This window comes from Bombina bombina, chromosome 6 (assembly GCF_027579735.1).
Source record: "Bombina bombina isolate aBomBom1 chromosome 6, aBomBom1.pri, whole genome shotgun sequence".
NCBI classification, from domain to species: Eukaryota; Metazoa; Chordata; class Amphibia; order Anura; family Bombinatoridae; genus Bombina; species Bombina bombina.
Genome location: NC_069504.1, coordinates 153078723 through 153099148, shown reverse-complemented (window position 1 = coordinate 153099148; position 20426 = coordinate 153078723).

Below are 20426 nucleotides of genomic sequence, written 5' to 3'. Positions count from 1 at the left end.
GAGGTAATGCTGTTAGCCGGGGAATTTTACCGCTGCTACAAAAATTCTCAGAGTGAGTAACGGGCAGAGAGGCATAGAGAATGATGGCGGCCGCCATTTTAAAAACACATACGCACTTATTATAACAAACCTCCCTGAACATGATCTTTTGACACAGAACACTAAACGGATAACCGGAACAGGAGAGAGACAGACTAAAACACCCTTCTTACCATAATCAGAAGCAGATCACCAAAAATAAAAGGTACCTACAAGTATTTAATTGCTAAACAGCGGTTCTAAGCTAAACTTGCGGTTCAGCCTGTGAAACCCCTAAGACCTTCCAGAGCAAGAATACACTGGTAATCAAACAATCTAGGGACAGCAGGCACATTGAAAGCTTCATTATACACAGAACAGACACATTTGAAAGGAGATGCATACTTAGTGAACTGTCTGATCATAACGTGCCTGGGCAATCTGTGTATTTTACACTACATCACATATAGTGGTCACACCATGAAAGCTGAGTATGAGGAAAAGTGAATCTTGTCCTGGATATAAACACATCAATGTTAACTGTTAATATTCCTTGATATCAGAATCTATACTTCAGCACTAACTTTTTGCACACCATCTACTTTGCTTTATTGTGTCTTCCTTTCCTATGAGTTATATGTAAAGGCAGCTAAGACCAAGTGGAGTATATCTTATATATCATCACACTCCAGATCAGCTCATTGCTCCAGGGTAAACACAGCCAAAATGTCTCCTAGAAAAAGCATATCAAAAGCAAAGCAAACCAAGGGAAGCGGACAAGCAAATCCTTCCATGGATGATTATTTCAAGTCCTCTACACCCCAGATATCAAAAGAAATCCCCACAGCATCGCAAAGATCACATATTTCATCAGATACTTCAGACCTAGGTTCTGAGGAAGAAGAAAATATGATGTCTGTGCCACAGTCTGTGCTGTCTTCTATACCCTCAAAACAAGATTTCTCTGCATTGATTTCTCAGGTGAAGCAATGCATAAAAGACGAAATTTCAGAACTGAAAAGAGACATAAGAGAGATTGGTACCAGAGTCAATACTTTAGAAGATACTGCTCAAGAACATAATGCCTACTTCACAAATGTTCACAACCAGTTAGAACAACAAGACCAAACCATCAAACAGATGGAAGATAAAATCGAGGACATAGAGAACAGGTCCAGAAGACAAAATATCAGAATACGTGGTATTCCAGAAGAAATAGAAACCTCAGCATTAAATGACTATTTGCAAGCTCTGTTCTCACAACTTCGAGACCCAGCGGACAACTCAATAATTGGTATAGACAGAGCGCACAGGGCCCTCAGGCCAAAGCCTCCAGAATCTGCACCTCCCAGAGATGTGATTATAAGAATCACAGAATACCAGCTAAAAGAACAGCTCATGAAAGCAGCGAGAGACAAACGTCCCATACAGAAAGATGGCAGCACCCTTCAGTTTTTTGCAGATTTATCATCCAGAACACTAGCCAGAAGAAAAGAACTTTCTCCATTAACGAAACACCTGCAGGCTAGAAATATCCCTTACAGATGGGGTCATCCATTTCAGTTGCTCATCATTTGGAAGAACAGAAGGGCGAGCTGTTCTTCACCTGAGGAAATTGAAGAATGCTGCAGAAAGTTGGAAATACCTCCACCGTTAATTGACTCTGACACAAGACAAAGTATTGCCCCAGCAGGAGACCCTCTTGCCTCTCCCTTAGCACAACGTAGGGAGTGGCAAACAGTCCGCAACAAAAGACTGAAAACACCCATACCACCTTCAGACTCTAGAGCCCGCATGGGATGAGTATGTGTATAGGCATGTATCCTTTGCTAAATGTAGATTGCATAACCAAACGTTATTAGCCAGAAAATGGCGATGACAGTATGAATATTACTAGTTGTTTCTTTTGTCTGTTCTAGGTTTCTAAAAATGGATAGTTCCGAACATACAATAACTAAATCCTTGTTATAGTAAATGTAGGTCGTAAGAAGTAATGAAACTGCTCGCACTTTGTGGGCTGAATGATTCCAAAAAAGGAATCTTTCAGTCATTTCCCTCTTTAGATGTAAGGTTAAAGTTTTTAAAATGTTTGATGTTTATGTTTTTAGTTTGATTTTAGGAGTTTACCTGCAGAGATGCTTCCTTAAACAGATGGATAAGTCCACCAGATGACACATCTTATGTATGATAAAGGTAATAGAGTAACAGACGCCACTGTCCATTTTGCAACACAAAATGTAAAAGGGTTCAACTCCCCATCCAAGAGATCAATGGCCCTCAGAGATATAGTACAAAAAGGGGGGGAGATAGTAGGCCTGCAAGAAACTCATTTTAAGAGAGGGTCTATACCCAAATATCTCCATAGCTGTTTCTCCCAACACTTCTATAGCGCACACAAGAACAAAAAAATAAATGGTGTCAGCATTCTAATACGTAATTCCATACCTTTCAAATTAATAGCTCAGAAGAAAGACACAGAGGGCAGATTCTTAGCCATTAATGGCATACTATACAATAAATTGGTAACTATTGTGAACGTATACGCTCCAAACCACAAACAAGCATTATTCTTCAAAGCTATAGTCCCTCTACTCCAGGACATCCACAAAGGTCAGCTGATAGTTTTAGGAGATTTTAATTTACCGCTTAATCCCAATTTGGATAGCTCAAACCCGCACATACAAATTGCAAAACGCACACTTAAATCAACAGGGAATTTTTTAAGATCCTTCAGTTTACACGACCCTTGGAGAATTGCAAACCCTGAACGTAGAGATTACACATTCTTTTCTAATCCGAATAAAACCTACTCAAGAATAGACTTTATTTTACTAGACCACATAATCCTGGCAAACGCTAAATCAACAGCCATCACGCACACAGCATGGTCAGACCACTCTATGGTTAGATGTGTCATAGATTGGCCCTCAGCTCCCATAAAGGATTTTACATGGAGGTTAGATGAAACCTTATTACTAGACCCGAAGATATGTCACACCTTAGAAAAGGAAATCAGGGACTACTTCACACAAAATGCTAAGGGGGAGGTAGCACCTGCCATGGTTTGGGAGGCTCACAAGAGCTACATTAGGGGCACTCTAATTAAATTACGAGCTAATAAGCTTAAACAACAGAGAGAAGAATACACACATATCACCAAGGAGTTAGAGCATTTAGACTACCTTCATAAAATACACCCACAAGATGAAAAAGTCCTACAACAACTAAAATTCTATAGATCTAAGCTGCAATCTCACTTACATATCAAAGCACAGACAGCAGCATTTAAACTTAAGCAGAGATTCTATCATGATGCCAATAAACCGGGACGTCAGCTAGCCAGATCACTAAAATCCAAACAAACAAAAACCTATATTTATTCAATAAACAACCAAAAAGGGGAAAGAGTGGAAGATACCAAACGCATAGCTGAGATCTTTAAAAACTATTATCACACCCTATACAATCTCTATCCAAATAGATTAATTTCAGATCACGAAACCAAATGTACAAATTACATGGACAAAATCAAGGCTCCAGAAATCTCTGAGTCAGATAGTGAGATGTTAAAGGCCCAGATAACTCACAAAGAGATCATAGAGGCTATTAGGTCTCTGAAACCTGAGAAGGCTCCGGGACCGGATGGATTCTCGGGCTCTTATTATAAATTATTCTCGCATCTATTATCACCTCACATGTTAGAAACTTTTCATCAGATTGACAATGGGGGTACACTCCCAGACACCATGTTACAAGCAGTTATCACTGTTCTCCCTAAACCAGGCAAGAAACCTGACACCCCAGCGAATTTCCGCCCCATATCGCTACTGAATATAGACCTTAAGGTCTATGCCAAAGTACTAGCTGCTCGACTTAATAAATTATTACCACATTTGATTTCGCCAGATCAGGTGGGGTTTGTACCGCGGAGAGAGGCGAAAGACAACACGGTTAAACTACTAAATTTATTAGATTATATAAATACCAAGACCATACCATCAGTTATGCTTTCCACTGACGCTGAGAAAGCGTTCGATAGGTTAGACTGGACCTTTCTAGAATCCACTCTTCATAAGTTCAAGTTTCCCCCTCCATTTATAAACAGAGTCATGGCCCTTTACTCATTTCCTACAGCCCAAATCAGAATAAATGGTACATTGTCGGAACAATTTGAAATACGCAACGGCACTCGCCAAGGTTGCCCACTCTCCCCACTTTTGTTCATCCTATCTCTAGAAATGATGGCGTGTAAAATAAGATCAAACAACAATATAGCAGGAATAAATATCAATCATAAGGAATACAAATTATCTATGTTTGCAGATGATATTTTATTGACCTTGGTAAACCCTCTTGACTCTCTCCCCGCGGTACAATCAGAATTCTTAGAATATGGAGAGGTTTCAAACTTCTCAATAAACGCTAATAAATCAGAACTATTGCCCTTAAATTTACCTACCAATATCAAGAACTTAATTCAGACCCATAGTCCCTTCGCGATACAACAGAAATCTATAAAATATCTAGGAGTACACTTGCTGAACAATATAGACTCCATTCGAACATTTAATTACTCCAAATTACTAAACACAATCACCAATCAGGCGTCGACATGGCTGGCTAAAAATATATCTTGGATCGGGAGAATAAATTCTGTTAAGATGGTACTTCTACCAAAGATCTTATACATCTTGCAGACGCTGCCACTACCTAACACACAGATATACATTTTGAAGCTACAAAAAGTCATTCACAGTTTCATCTGGAAAAAAAGGCCCCCTCGAGTAAACATGCTGTCCATGTATGCAAACAAAGATATGGGAGGCTTGGGTGTACCCAATATAACTCTATATAAACAAGCAATCTCATTGCAAAGAATTATTGACTGGAGTAGGCACTCAGTAGAAGAACCTAAACATTGGATACATTTAGAACATGACATATCGGGAATATCACAACTAGGGGGGTTATGTTGGCTACCTAAATTACTGTCCAAACCTCATACTAACTTTACTGCCACTATCTTAAGCACCCTTAGGGATTGGAAGTTTATACGGGATAGATACCAAGGCATTTCTAGCGCATACTCCCCACTGACACCAATTCTAGCAAATCCCGAATTCATAGAGGGTCTAGAATATAGCTCAGGTCACAACATTAGTCTAAAAGGCTACATCCCAGTATCATTAATGACCAATTTGGGGAAACTAACCCCAAGATCTGATCTTATGGATATAGGAAATGGGTATTTCGCTCGATGGATGAGATACCATCAGGCAAGCCATTACATTTACACGCATAGAGAAAAAGCCAATTTTCTGAGAAAATTGACAACGTTCGAACAGATGTGCTTTAATAACACTGCACATAAAAAGATTATTTCAACCACATACAAACTACTACTTGAATCCACAGCCCCAAAGCCCCATAGATATATAAAAGGGTGGGAAAGAGATCTCACAGGGCCACAGGATTCTAAAACATGGAATAAGATATTTTACAACATAGCTCACTCAGCTCACACTACTCAGGCAATAGAAACTGTTACGGTACCAACAGTGTACCAAGGGTTAATACCAGGGAACAATGTCCTGCATAGGGAATCAGCAATTCACAAACCAGCCAGTTTTCAGGTTTAAACAGAATGACATTTATTAAAGGCTATGCCTAGTATTTATGCAGGTTTGACCCCAGATGGGGGGGTTGGAAGACTCTTGTACATTTAGATAAAAAGGGGAAGACGCCCTTTTATGAAACAGTAGAATTACATTACTCAAATACTTTACTTAGGCAGATAACAACTTAAACACATTTGGCTTGTCTTATCACCTAGCGTCTGCTCTCTGAGAGTGATTAAACAATGGCCTGTTTATTACTTAAATGTAATTATAGCACACAATAGCTGAGGCCAGAAAACCTGTCTTTAGAAATTAGATTCTTAAAGCTAAACACAGTTAACTCTTTCAGTCCTGACAGAAGGGTCTGTCACATAGCTCCCCCCTTGTGGAACACTCCGGCAGACCCGGCTTGACCCTTTTGCGGGTCAACCTGGGGATGACCGGACTAAGGGGTGGTAGGCATATCAGTTTGCTGGGACAATCCATTTGTATTCCCGTTATGAGAGAGAATTCCTGTCCATACAAACAAGGGTTTAACTTCCTCAGTGCCCAGACTAGGGCTAATCAGTCCTTCAAAATCTCATCAGCTTCTTTACGAGTTTTCTGTACCTGCTCTTTATAGGTATCCACAATCCCTTCATACTGACATAGGGTGCCCTTGAGTTGCTGCACCTCACTATGAGCCAGCGTCAGCTTCTCCTCCAGTGTCACTAAGTTTGTCTTTAATGTTTCATGTTCCACTCTCAAGCTGGTGTTTTCTGCAGTCTGTCGGTGCAGCCTGTCTAGCAGAGATTCACGTTCTAAACGTGCTTTTTCCTCTGCACTCCTCTTCTCTCCTGCTAGCACTGTTACATGATTATTTAACGTGACCATTTCATCCTCTACATGACTCTTCTCCTTCATCAGCGCATTGTAACGGGACTTCCACGTATCAATAGTGGATAGAGATTTACTGAGCTCAGCGTCCTGGGGCTTAGCAGCAGGGGGGTCAGTCTCTGCTGCACGGATCTGAGCACGGGTAGTCACAGGGTTAACATCAGCGGGACCCATGGGAGCATAGGCAGAAACAAGGGGGACCAAGGTATTTCCAAGGAGAACATCAGCTGGTAAATCCTTCATGACCCCCACATTCACAGGTCTAGCGCCCCCTCCCCAATCCAAATGCACCCTGGCAACAGGCAGGCGGAACACAGTGCCCCCTGCTACCCTCACAGCCACAGTGTCTCCTGTGTGCTGTTTCTCAGACACCAAGTTCTTTCGAAGCAAGGTCATGGTAGCACCAGTATCCCGTAGACCACTGACCTCCTTCCCATTCACTTTAACCAGTTGCCGGTTATTCCGGTGGGCAGCTTGCACAAGGTCTGCCTCATGTAGGATGCCCCAGCATTCTTGCGCCTCTACGTAGCGGGCCGCAGGCTGAGGGTTACGTGGGATTCTGCCGGCGGGTCTTCTCCAGGACTGTGCTTGGTTCGCTGCGTTTAGGGGACACTCTGGTCTTTTGTGCCCTAGTTGCTTACATCCAAAGCACTGAATAGGTTGTGAGTAGCCCCGCGAATTGAACCGGGCTCTCTGAGGGTAGTTCGTGGCCCGAGACCGTGTGGTATAGCGGTGCGCTGGGGGTTGGTAACTGGCAGGTGCTGGGGTGACTGGGGGTCTGTACTCCACTCTGGCAGGGGGCTTAGTGGTAGCAGTGTCCAGTTTGCGGGCATCCGTATACTCATCTGCCAAGCGAGCCGCTTCATGCAGGGTGGAGGGTTTACGGTCCCGAACCCACTCTCGAACTCCTGCGGGTAACTTGTCGAAGCAATGTTCCAACAGGAATAGCTGCAGCACCTCTTCCCCAGATACGGCTTGGCACCCCGCTATCCAGTGAGCTGCTGTGCGGTGCACCTTACATGCCCACTCAAGGTAGGAATCACCAGCCAATTTAACAGTGCCTCTGAACCGCCTCCGGTATGCCTCCGGTGTAACCGCATACCTGGAGAGCAGAGCCTCTTTTACAGTATTATAATCCCCGACTTCCTCATCTGGAATGGCCCGAAAAGCCTCACTGGCCCGGCCGGATAATTTTCCGGATAATATCATGACCCAGTCCTCTGCGGGTACCTGGTGTAGTGCACATTGCCTCTCAAAATCCGCAAGGTACCCATCAATCTCTCCTTCTGTTTCCAGGAAGTTTTTAAAAGCTGCAAAATTTACTTTTCCCTTTTCCACTGGGGTTGCTGTGACTTGGGCTGCTGCAGCGCCGCTTTGGCGAAGTAGGTTGGCCTCCACAGCTGCTATGACCCGGTCGATAATTTCGGCAGATGGGTTGGGGCCATAATATGCCAGTCTTATTTTAACCGCCCGATCAAAGCTTGCTTCTTCAGGGGTTCTGTCTGATATGCTGGGCCCATTGGTTCCTTCTGTCCCTGGTACTCTTTCCATCTTAGTCAGTATTGTAATAATCCCCCTCTTCCTGAGGTTACTGGCTTGTGTAGTTGCTCTTCTGGGCGATAAGGATTCTCCCGTCGCTTGCCACCAATGTTACGGTACCAACAGTGTACCAAGGGTTAATACCAGGGAACAATGTCCTGCATAGGGAATCAGCAATTCACAAACCAGCCAGTTTTTAGGTTTAAACAGAATGACATTTATTAAAGGCTATGCCTAGTATTTATGCAGGTTTGACCCCAGATGGGGGGGTTGGAAGACTCTTGTACATTTAGATAAAAAGGGGAAGACGCCCTTTTATGAAACAGTAGAATTACATTACTCAAATACTTTACTTAGGCAGATAACAACTTAAACACATTTGGCTTGTCTTATCACCTAGCGTCTGCTCTCTGAGAGTGATTAAACAATGGCCTGTTTATTACTTAAATGTAATTATAGCACACAATAGCTGAGGCCAGAAAACCTGTCTTTAGAAATTAGATTCTTAAAGCTAAACACAGTTAACTCTTTCAGTCCTGACAGAAGGGTCTGTCACATAAAACTAACTATAAAATATTGTTTCGTTGGTATCTCACGCCAAATAGACTGAAGTATTTATTTCCCTCAGCCACTGAGAAATGCTGGAGATGTAGACAGGCAGTAGGTAACATGGGTCACATTTGGTGGTCCTGTGAGTTAATCAAACCATTTTGGAAGAAAACAATAAAAGAAATAAATACAGTTTTATCTTGCAATATCCCACAGGATCCACTAATATGCATGTTTAATATGTTGAACGATGTTAAGTGTACCATTAAAAGAAACTTGGGGCATATCATGTTGAATGTAGCCAAACAGCTCATAGCCTCCTCATGGAGATCTGATAAAATCCCAACAATAAGTAGATGGAGGGAGAAAGTAAAAGAAACACTGATGCTAGAGAGATATTCCTATTTTAAGACAAACAGGTTAACAATGTACACCGACATGGTATTCTTCTGGGAATCATATGCTGGTCTTTAACTTAACTCAGTCTGAGATATTTTACGCCAGTAAGAGCGTATAAGGGGGCAATAAGTGGCGTCTGGATAACACAACATTCTATGTACTCAGAGTATACAAACATCTGTTCATGCCGCAAACTTGACAAGACTTGTGTAGTCATTCTCTGCAGGATGCAATTGTTGAAAATGTTAATGTTTAGTTAATTTTATTCGCTAAGTGTTAATTTTAGCGATTGGTTATAGAGGCCCTAGGAAGATTTTGGCATTATCTGTAGTCTTTGGATTATGTTATTGAATGTATTCTCACTATGTATCATCTGATGTACCTCTTTAAAGGAAAAATTCAATAAAGAAATAAAATATAAAAAAAAAAAAAAAAAAAAAGAATCAAAGAAGAAGCCACAGAAAAGCATTATCTTTATAGAAACCCTAACAGAAAAAGATTAAGGGAAGTGGCTATAAAAACTATATATTATAATATAGTACACTACCATATAATATTGGTTTATTGGTACAACAAACATTATTTATCACCAAAACTGTAGTTACACATATGGGATATGTAATGGTTAGATCCATTATTAATAATAACTATTTGGTGCCTTATACTACATACGTCCCATATTTGACAGGACAGTGGCAGTTTGGAAGTCCTATTACACTGTCCATACTTCTGAGCTCCCTACCCTACAAAAGTCCTCATTTCATAAAGGCTTCTGTGATGAAAATCTAGAGGAAACTAAAGAAAATGTAGCCTACAACCTTAATATTTGCACACAAGAAGTTATCAGACAAGATAAAGCCTTATATAGGTTAAACAAAGGATAACAAAAACAAAGTCTGCTTATAAAAATAAAACAAAACTCTCAGCATTCTACAACTGGTATCCAAACATTTCCTGATACAAACCCAAGTGCTGAGTAGGGTCCATATTGTTGTCCTGGGAAGATTTGAATAAAACTCTGATGAAGAGCAGACACACTTATGATTGCACCTTTACTGATCTAGTCACCCTGAAGCCTAAAGTTAATCCGTCCTAACTGACTAAAGTCTCTAAGAAAACACAACAACCCACAGATGTCCCCTCTCAGCCTGCAAAGTTTATGTACAAGAGAAATATCTCACAAAGGCACAAATAATGTTTTTATAAATAAAGTTTTGTCTTCCAAATTACAAAAGTAGAACGTTTCATTTTTTCAGGTCAAATATATTGAAATGTAAAGTTTTAAACATTGTGTTGAAGCTGTGGACTCTTGACTATTTACATGAATGGTATAAGCTGGCCAAGTGGACTTCTATATATTAGCGTGTGAGCCTGACCGGCTGTATTTAATTCTCTTTGTATCCTTTGTTGGGAAGCAGGTAGGAAGATGTAGGAGCGTGCATGTAACTGGAGCAATATATGGCAGCAGTTTTATAACTATGTTATACATTTGAATGAACACTAGGTGGCAGCAGAATTTCCTGTCATGTGCCACTTCATAAATGTGCACGCTACCTACCTAGGTATCTCTTCAACAAAGTTAGAGAACAAACGGCCAGATTACGAGTTTTGTGTTATGAGCGGCTCGGTAATAACTTGCAAGTTATTTCCACCGCTCACCTTTAATAGCGCTGCTATTACAGGTTTTCCAAAAACCTGTTTTAGCTGCCAATATGGTTGCGTTGAGCACCATACCACACACAAATACCAGCGCTGCTTTGAGCTGGTTTTACGTGCTCGTGCACGATTTCCCCATAGACATCAATGGGGAGAGCCGGCTAAAAAAAAGCCTAACAACTGCAATAAAGGAGTGTAAAGCTCCGTAACGCAGCCCCATTGATTCCTATGGGGAAAGAAAATTTATGTTTACACCCTTACATAAACCCTGAGTCTAAACACCCCTAATCTGCCGCCCCCACCTACATTACAGTTATTAACCCCTAATCTGCTGCCCCCAATGTCGTCACTACCTACATTACACTTATTAACCCCCTAATCTGCCGCCCCCATTGTCGCCACCACCTACATAAATTTATTAACCCCTAATCTGCCGCCCCCAATGTCGCCGCCACCTACCTATACTTATTAACCCCTAATCTGCTGCCCCCAATGTCGCCGCCAAATACATTATACTTATGAACCCCTAATCTGCTGCCCCCAACGTCGCCGCCGCTGCCACTATACTAAAGTTATTAACCCCTAAACCTCTGGTCTCCCACATCACTAACACTAAATAAATATATTCCTAACCCTAAGTCTAACCCTAACACCCCTAACTTTAATATAATTAAAATTATTCTAAATAAAAAATTCTATTATTACCTAACTAATTCCTATTTAAAACTAAATACTTACCTGTAAAATAAACCCTAAGCTAGCTACAATAAAACTAATAGTTACATTTATTTTTTTTTTATTTTTTTTATTTCACAGCTAAGTTTGTATTTATTTTAACTAGGTAGACTAGTTAGTAGAAGTAGAACAGCCAATCGAATGCAAGCTCAATCCTATTGGCTGTTTGGATCAGCAAATAGGATTGAAGCTCATAAATAAAAAAAAAACCCTAAGATAGCTACAATGTAACTATTAGTTATATTGTAGCTATCTTAGGGTTTATTTTATAGGTAAGTATTTAGTTTTAAATAGGAATAATTTAGTGAATTATAGTAATTTTATTTATATTTATTTAAATTATATTTAAGTTAGGGGGGTGTTAGGGTTAGACTTAGATGTAGGGGTTAATACATTTAATATAGTTGCGGCGATGTTGGGGGCGTCAGATTAGGGGTTAATAAATGTAGGTAGGTGTCAGTGATGTTAGGGATGGCAGATTAGGGGTTAATAAAATTTAACTAGTGTTTGCGATGCGGGAGGGCAGCGGTTTAGGGGTTAATAAATATTTTATAGTGGTGGCGATGTCCGGTTCGGCAGATTAGGCGTTAAAAATATTTTTTTTGTGTTTGCGATGTGGGGGGGGGGGGGGGCCTCGGTTTAGGGGTTAATAGGTAGTTTATGGGTGTTAGTGTACTTTTTAGCACTTTAGTTAAGAGTTTTATACTACGGCGTTAGCCCATAAAACTCTTAACTACTGACTTTTAAATGCGGTACCAGTCTTGACAGGAGAGGCTGTACCGCTCACTTTTTTGAAGACTCGTAATACCGGCGTTATGCAAGTCCCATTGAAAATATAGGATACTCAATTGACGTAAGTGGATTTGCGGTATTTTCAAGTCTGGCCAAAAAAGTGAGCGGTGAGCCTGTCATTTCAAGACTCGTAATACCAGCGTTAGGAAAAAAGCAGCGTTGGGACCTCTCAACGCTGCTTTTTAAGGCTAACGCAAGACTTCTAATCTAGGTGTTAGGGTTTATTTTATAGGTAAGTATTTAGTTTTAAATAGGAATTATTTAGTTAATGATAGTAATTTTTATTTTTATTTATTTTAATTATATTTAAGTTATGGGTGTTAGGGTTAGACTTAGGGTTAGGTTTAGGGGTTAATAACTTTAGTATAGTGGCGGCGGTGACATTGGGGGCGACAGATTAGGGGTTAATAATATTTAACTAGTGTTTGTAATGCGGGAGTGCGGCGGTTTAGGGGTTAATATGTTTATTATAGTGGCGGCGATGACCAGAGCGGCAGATTAGTGGTTAATAATTTTATTATAGTATTTGTGATGCGGGAGGGCCTCAGTTTAGGGGTTAATAGGTAGTTTATGGGTGTTAGTGCACTTTTTAACACTATAGTTATGAGTTTTATGCTACAGCTTTGTAGTGCAAAATCCATAGCTACTGACTTTAGATGGCGGTACGAATCTTGTCGGTATGGGCTGTACCGCTCACTTTTTGGCCTCCCAGGCAAAACTCGTAATACCGGCGCTATGGAAGTCCCAAAGGAAAGTTGCAGTCGTTACGTTGCATTACGGCCAAAAAGGTGTGCGGTACAGCTATACCTACAAGACTAGTAATAGCAGCGGTAGTGAAAAAGCAGCGTTATGAGCCATAACGCAAAACTCGTAATCTGGCCGAAAGTAAATTTGATAATAGAAGAAAATTGGAAACATTTTTAAAATTGTATGCTCTGTCTAAATAACAAAATAAAAATGTGGGGTTTTCATGCTACTTTAAGAATTCGGTTTATACTTAATTTTTTAACGCTTGTTTACAAGCTCACTTTATTATGGAAATTAGTTTTAATTTTTTTCAGAATCTTCTTTCTGATTATGCCTTGTAACAAATTATTTGAAAATTTAATAAAAACTGTTAAACACAAAACATAAACACAACAAATTCATATGAAAAAGCACTATTTAAAGGGACACTCAAGTCAAAATTAAACTTTCATGATTCAGATAGAGCATACAATTGTAAACAACTTTCCAATTTACTTCCATTAACAATATGTGCACAGTCTTTAAATATTTACAGGTTTTGCGTCACCAGCTCCTACTGAGCATGTGCATAAATACACAGAATATATGTACTGTATATGCATTTGTGATTGGCTGATGGCTGTCACATGATACAGGAGGAGTGGAAATAGACATAACTTTAAAATTTGTCTGAGAAATATCTACTACTCAATTGAAGTTCTGGCAAAGTGCATTGTCTTTTTATCATGCATTTATTAATTTATTATGCAAACCTGTATTTACTGGTCCTTTAACATGTTAAAATATATTTAATTGCATTAAGGTTTAGTTAAAACCGCTTTGCTCGTGGACAAGAGCCAGTTGCGGGCCTCACCCAGTTATTATTTGTACATGATACAGGGCCTGCCTTTCACTGTCCCTATGAGCCACATCAGGGCTGGTCCTGCCCCCTCTCATGTGCCTGCTGTTTTAAATAACTGTGACTTTACAGCTAGCACTTTATTTATTTGTGAACTGCTATAGCTTTCATTTTTTATATTGCATTTCCCTTTTTTACTATTTAATGACAACCAATTTACAATATACAGTGACAGAAGGGTGTTTCCATCATTAAATGATTTTGTAAATCAAATTAGTACATTATACTTGTCAGTTTTGGGGTATGGTTAAATAACGAAAGTGGGGAAAGGAGTGGGCTGCTCCTTAAATTTCCAGGCCTATTTTTGGCCACAGTTTACCACTGCTTCAATGTCCCTTTAATACAAAATATTCAGAAATTTGTATTTGTTTTTAACCCTCATGGACTAAATTTGAACAGACCTGCCATAGGTCTCATATACTATAGTTTACTAAAACTGTATACTAGTACTGTACTATAATATACTATACTATACTAGCACTATACTATACAATAATATACTATACTAATATACTAGCACTACACTATAATATACTTGTACTATACATACTATACTTTACAAGTGCTTTACAATAACATCCTATACAGGTATACCCCGCTCATACAGCGGGTTAGGGACCGGAGCCCCGCTGTAAAGTGAAAACCGCCTTAAAGTGAAACAAGGCAGTTTTAGCTATCTTTTCACTTGCCAGTGTGTTTAAAATCTTAAAAGCATGTTTAAACTAACATATATTAGTGGTGCAATAGCATTAAGTTTAGTTTAACACTAGCACATCAAGCATTCAATTAGGATTCGATAAATACTGTACCTGTAAAATAGTGACAATTGCTGTAGTACAATTTGCCAGACTATAACACTGAGACACAGATTGCACTGTAATGCTGTAAACAGAGTGAACTGCACATAACAAAATGGTGCCAATCACTTTTCTCGCAATCTCACAACGATTACAGCACTGTTTCAAATATTTGGAGTTTGAACTTCAGCTCCACAAAGCGCTGTATTAGCTAAGCGCTGTAAAGTGAAGCGCTGTAAAGTGAGGTATACCTGTACTATACTAGCACAATACAATAATATACCATACTATACTGTAATATACTATACTATAGTAACACTATACAATAATAGACTATACTATACTAGCACTATACTATACTATATTATACTATACTATACTAGCACTATACAATAATATACTATACTACACAAGCGCTATACAATAATATACTATACTATACCCTACTATACTATTCTATACTGTACTAGCACTATACAATAATATACTATACTACACAAGCACTATACAATAATATACTATACTATACCCTACTATACTATTCTATACTGTACTAGCACTATACAATAATATACTATACTACACAAGCACTATACAATAATATACTATACTATACCCTACTATACTATACTATACTGTACTAGCACTATACAATAATATACTATACTACACAAGCGCTATACAATAATATACTATACTATACCCTACTATATTATACTATACTGTACTAGCACTATACAATAATATACTATACTACACAAGCACTATACAATAATATACTATACCCTACTATACTATACTGTACTAGCACTATACAATAATATACTATACTACACAAGCGCTATACAATAATATACTATACTATACCCTACTATATTATACTATACTGTACTAGCACTATACAATAATATACTATACTACACAAGCGCTATACAATAATATACTATACTATACCCTACTATACTATACTGTACTAGCACTATACAATAATATACTATACTACACAAGCGCTATACAATAATACACTATACTATACCCTACTATACTATACTGTACTAGCACTATACAATAATATACTATACTACACAAGCGCTATACAATAATATACTATACTATACCCTACTATACTATACTATACTATACTAGCACTATACAATAATATACTATACTACACAAGCGCTATACAATAATATACTATACTATACCCTACTATACTATACTGTACTAGCACTATACAATAATATACTATACTACACAAGCGCTATACAATAATACACTATACTATACCCTACTATACTATACTGTACTAGCACTATACAATAATATACTATACTACACAAGCGCTATACAATAATATACTATACTATACCCTACTATACTATACTATACTAGCACTATACAATAATATACTATACTACACAAGCGCTATACAATAATATACTATACTATACCCTACTATACTATACTATACTATACTAGCACTATACAATAATATACTATACTACACAAGCGCTATACAATAATATACTATACTATACCCTACTATACTATACTGTACTAGCACTATACAATAATATACTATACTACACAAGCGCTATACAATAATACACTATACTATACCCTACTATACTATACTGTACTAGCACTATACAATAATATACTATACTACACTAGCACTATGCAATAATATGCTACACAAGCGCTATACAATAATATACTATACTAGCACTATACTATACTATATTATATTATACTATACTAGCACTATACAATAATATACTACACAAGAGCTATACAATAATATACTATAGGGAAAGAAATGACAGGCACTGCAAGCCAGGTAATATTGCATATAAAAAGTCCCAATTTTATTCGAAGATAAATATGGTAAATACCAATCCAAAATACAGGAGACCAACATGAAGGTAACTCACAACAGGTAAGGGTGACACACAGGAGACTGTCTAATATACTATACTAGCACTATACTATATTATACTATACTAGCACTATACAATAATATACTATACTACACAAGCGTTATACAATAATATACTATACTATACCCTACTATACTATACTGTACTAGCACTATACAATAATATACTATACTAGCACTATACTATACTATATTATACTATACTATACTAGCACTATACAATAATATACTATACTACACAAGCGCTATACAATAATATACTATACTGTACTAGCACTATACAATAATATACTATACTAGCACTATACTATACTATACTATACTAGCAATATACAATAATATACTATACTGTACTAGCACTATACAATAATATACTATACTAGCACTATACTATACTATACTATACTAGCACTATACAATAATATACTATACTAGCACTATACAATAATATACTATACTAGCACTATACTATACTATACTATACTAGCAATATACAATAATATACTATACTACACACGCGCTATACAATAATATACTATACTATACCCTACTATACTATACTAACACTATACAATAATATACTAGCACTATTATTAAACAATACATGAAGCTTGGTGCCCATTTTCAAGTTATGAATAAACATTATGCAAATTAAATGATAAATGATAAGACTAGGATTTCATTCTTTTTTAAGGGATAGAAAGGTCAAAATTTAAATGTACAAAAATTAATTTAAATTTGAAATAGAAGCATTTTGCAATATGTTTGAATTATTAAAAATGCTTTTACTAAAAGTTATTACTGTTTTTCTGCGGCATACGCACATATCCCGTGAAGGCACGTGCACCAGTAATGAAGCTATGAGAGCTGCTGATGGTGTGTATTGCTTCTGTGAAGACTTAATTTGTGTCATACAAGCCACCACTGACTCACTGAGAAGGTGTGGTTTTTGAATACAGGTGCATGGGCCCTCATAGGATATGTGTGTATGCCGCATTAAATTAGTAATAACTTTTATTAGAAACATTTTTCTAATGGAATTATATTGCAAAAATAGCTTCTATTTCACATTGAAATGCACCCAATACACATTTAAATTTTGACCTTTCTATCCCTTTAAATTACATCATGACAATAACAGTCTGCACTATTTATACTATTCTTAAAGGGACAGTACACCGTAAAATAGTTTTCCAAGTAATGTATTTTCAATGACTTGTTTTACCAGCTGCAGAGTATAAAATGTATGAGAATTTGCATTTTCAGGTTTATTTGTGTATATTAAGTAGCTGGTTTTGTGCGTTTAAACCACTGCCTATTACAATGGGTTGAGTTTCCAGCTAATATCAGAACTAATTATGTTATCATTTTTAATTACCCAGACTTGCTTCTTTTATCTTATATCTGTTTGTAAACCAAAGCTCAATACTTAAAAAGAATAATGAAAAATTAACATTTTATTACTTAAACTGTCCTGCACCACACTGATAGTGTAATTTCTTCTGTTGGCTGTGTTTACATAGTCTATCAATAGCATATACACCAGTATCAAAACTTTTAGCATAGGTTGTGATACCACTGGCTAAATGTGAAATAGGGGTAAAGGACCTACTTGTAAACAATTTAATACACTACAGCAGGTAAAATGGATCATTGGGAACAATTTAAAGGGGAGAAAATGTTTGGGTGTACTGTACTGTCCCTTTAAACTTTACATATTCAGACATATTATATACAGAAATCCCATGTAATTCTATTAGTTGCAGCTATATAGAAAATTAGAAACCTGACCCAGTGCAGTATAAAATAATTTTGTTTAAAAAAAAAAACCTGAGTTGCGGCGAGTATCCTGCAGTCCCCTATAGAGAGAGGAGGGTTAGGGCTCCCAAATGTAAGACTATACCACGATGCAGCAATGGTTACTCATGTCTCCACCTGGGGTCAGGGTCTCCCACCCATGAGGTGGAGAGAGCTAGAACAAGCATCACTACCGGCTTACATTGATCTCTCTCTCTCCCACCACATCTGGCAAATAATGTAATCATATCGAATCACATAGTCAAAGGATGCCAGCTAGCCTGGTTTAAATTGCGTCACAACTCCCACATTGCCCACACCCTTCCCCAACACACTTGGTTGCTGACTTATTACATGGCTTGCCTAACATGCATATTCACAGCTGTTGGCAAACTTGGATTAAATGTCACTAGCTCATGGACTCTTGCCACTTACATGAACGAAATTAAGTATAAACCAAATTCTTAAAATATCATGAAAACCCCAAATTTTTATTTTGTTATTTAGACAGAGCATACTATTTTAAAAATGGTTCCAATTTTCTTCTATTATCAAATTGACTTTGTTCTCTAACTTTGTTGAAAAGATACCTAGGTAGGTAGCGTGCACATTTACGACAAAAGACTGGACTAGGGCTATCAATCTAACCAAATCGTGTGTGGCAATGTATGAACTCTATTTTAAGTTGTTGACCAGATGGCACTTAGTCCCAACTAAACTGCAGAAAATCTTCCCTGAGGACTCTCCTGAGTGCTGGAGGGTTTGTGGGGAACTCGGAACCCCTCTCCACATATGGTGGTCTTGCTCTAAAATCCAACACTACTGGACAAAGATTCAGAACATGTGTGAGACCCTAGATCTCCTGGAGATATCTCATCCGCCCTAGCCCTGCTGCACCTTGGTATTAAAAAACTTCCTACACACAAACAATACCTACTCCTCTATATTTTAACCTCAGCCAAAATGTTGATAGGAAGAAACTGTAAAAAAGTAAACCCTCCCAGATGGCAGGGTGTGGTAGACTACATTAACTATATAAAGTCTATGGAAGACTATGCCTTCAGAATCAGAAAACAGTCAGCAACTTTCTGCTATATCTGGGAACCATGGGAAGCCTATTTAGCACATAGAAAGACAGTGAGATAAACTACAACACAAATATTTCCACTTGTGAACGCTCAGAGAGCGAGAAATTCCTGGATTAGAGATTACCATTTAATGCTCGCTCCACCCTCCCCCCCCCTCCAGTGACCCATTACTCCATTATTATTATTTTTTTCACCCTTACTACCAACTAAAAATGTTGTACCTATTCATATACGAGGTCGAGAAGCACTAATTTGCTAAGTCATAGACACAACATTATTTGCTGTCGATGTATAAAGGGTACAGCGGAGATTACAGTGTACCTGATACCTGTTAGTGTGTACTTTCGTTAAGGTGTTTTAAGAACTTTACTAGGAAAAATTGAAATAAGCATTCTTGTTTAACCTAAAGTTTTGTAACAGCGCCGATGTACAACTACAGAATGTATAACTTAACATTTGAATGATGTATACACAACATGTTTGTATTCATTTTCTGAACTGTTTAAATACAATAAAAATTCTATTATAAAAAAAATACTTTTGTATTAAATGCATATAGGAAGGGTAATAAGTACTATTACATTAGTCAAGTTCATTCACTTAAATAAAATTTGGTAGTCAACCAAATATAGTCTGCTATTATTATTATCAGTTATTTGTAGAGTGCCAACAGATTCAGCATTTAAATAGCCTTACAACAAGTAAACTCAGTATCTGAACACAAAAGGTGATATCACAGCATCACTACAAGCATTTATTACAGATTTTAAAAAGATGCTCACAGCTACAGTCAATCACTAATGAATTGTTTGCTCAGATTCAAATACTGGCAGTAATTGTCCCAAATAAGCTTAGTCACAGTATTTGTATCTTGGCAGACACTTCATTAGTAACTGAATAAAGCTGTGGAAGGCATTTTTTTTTCTAATCTGCTATAAAAGTCTGTAGTGAAGCTGTGATTAGGCTACTGGAGAACAC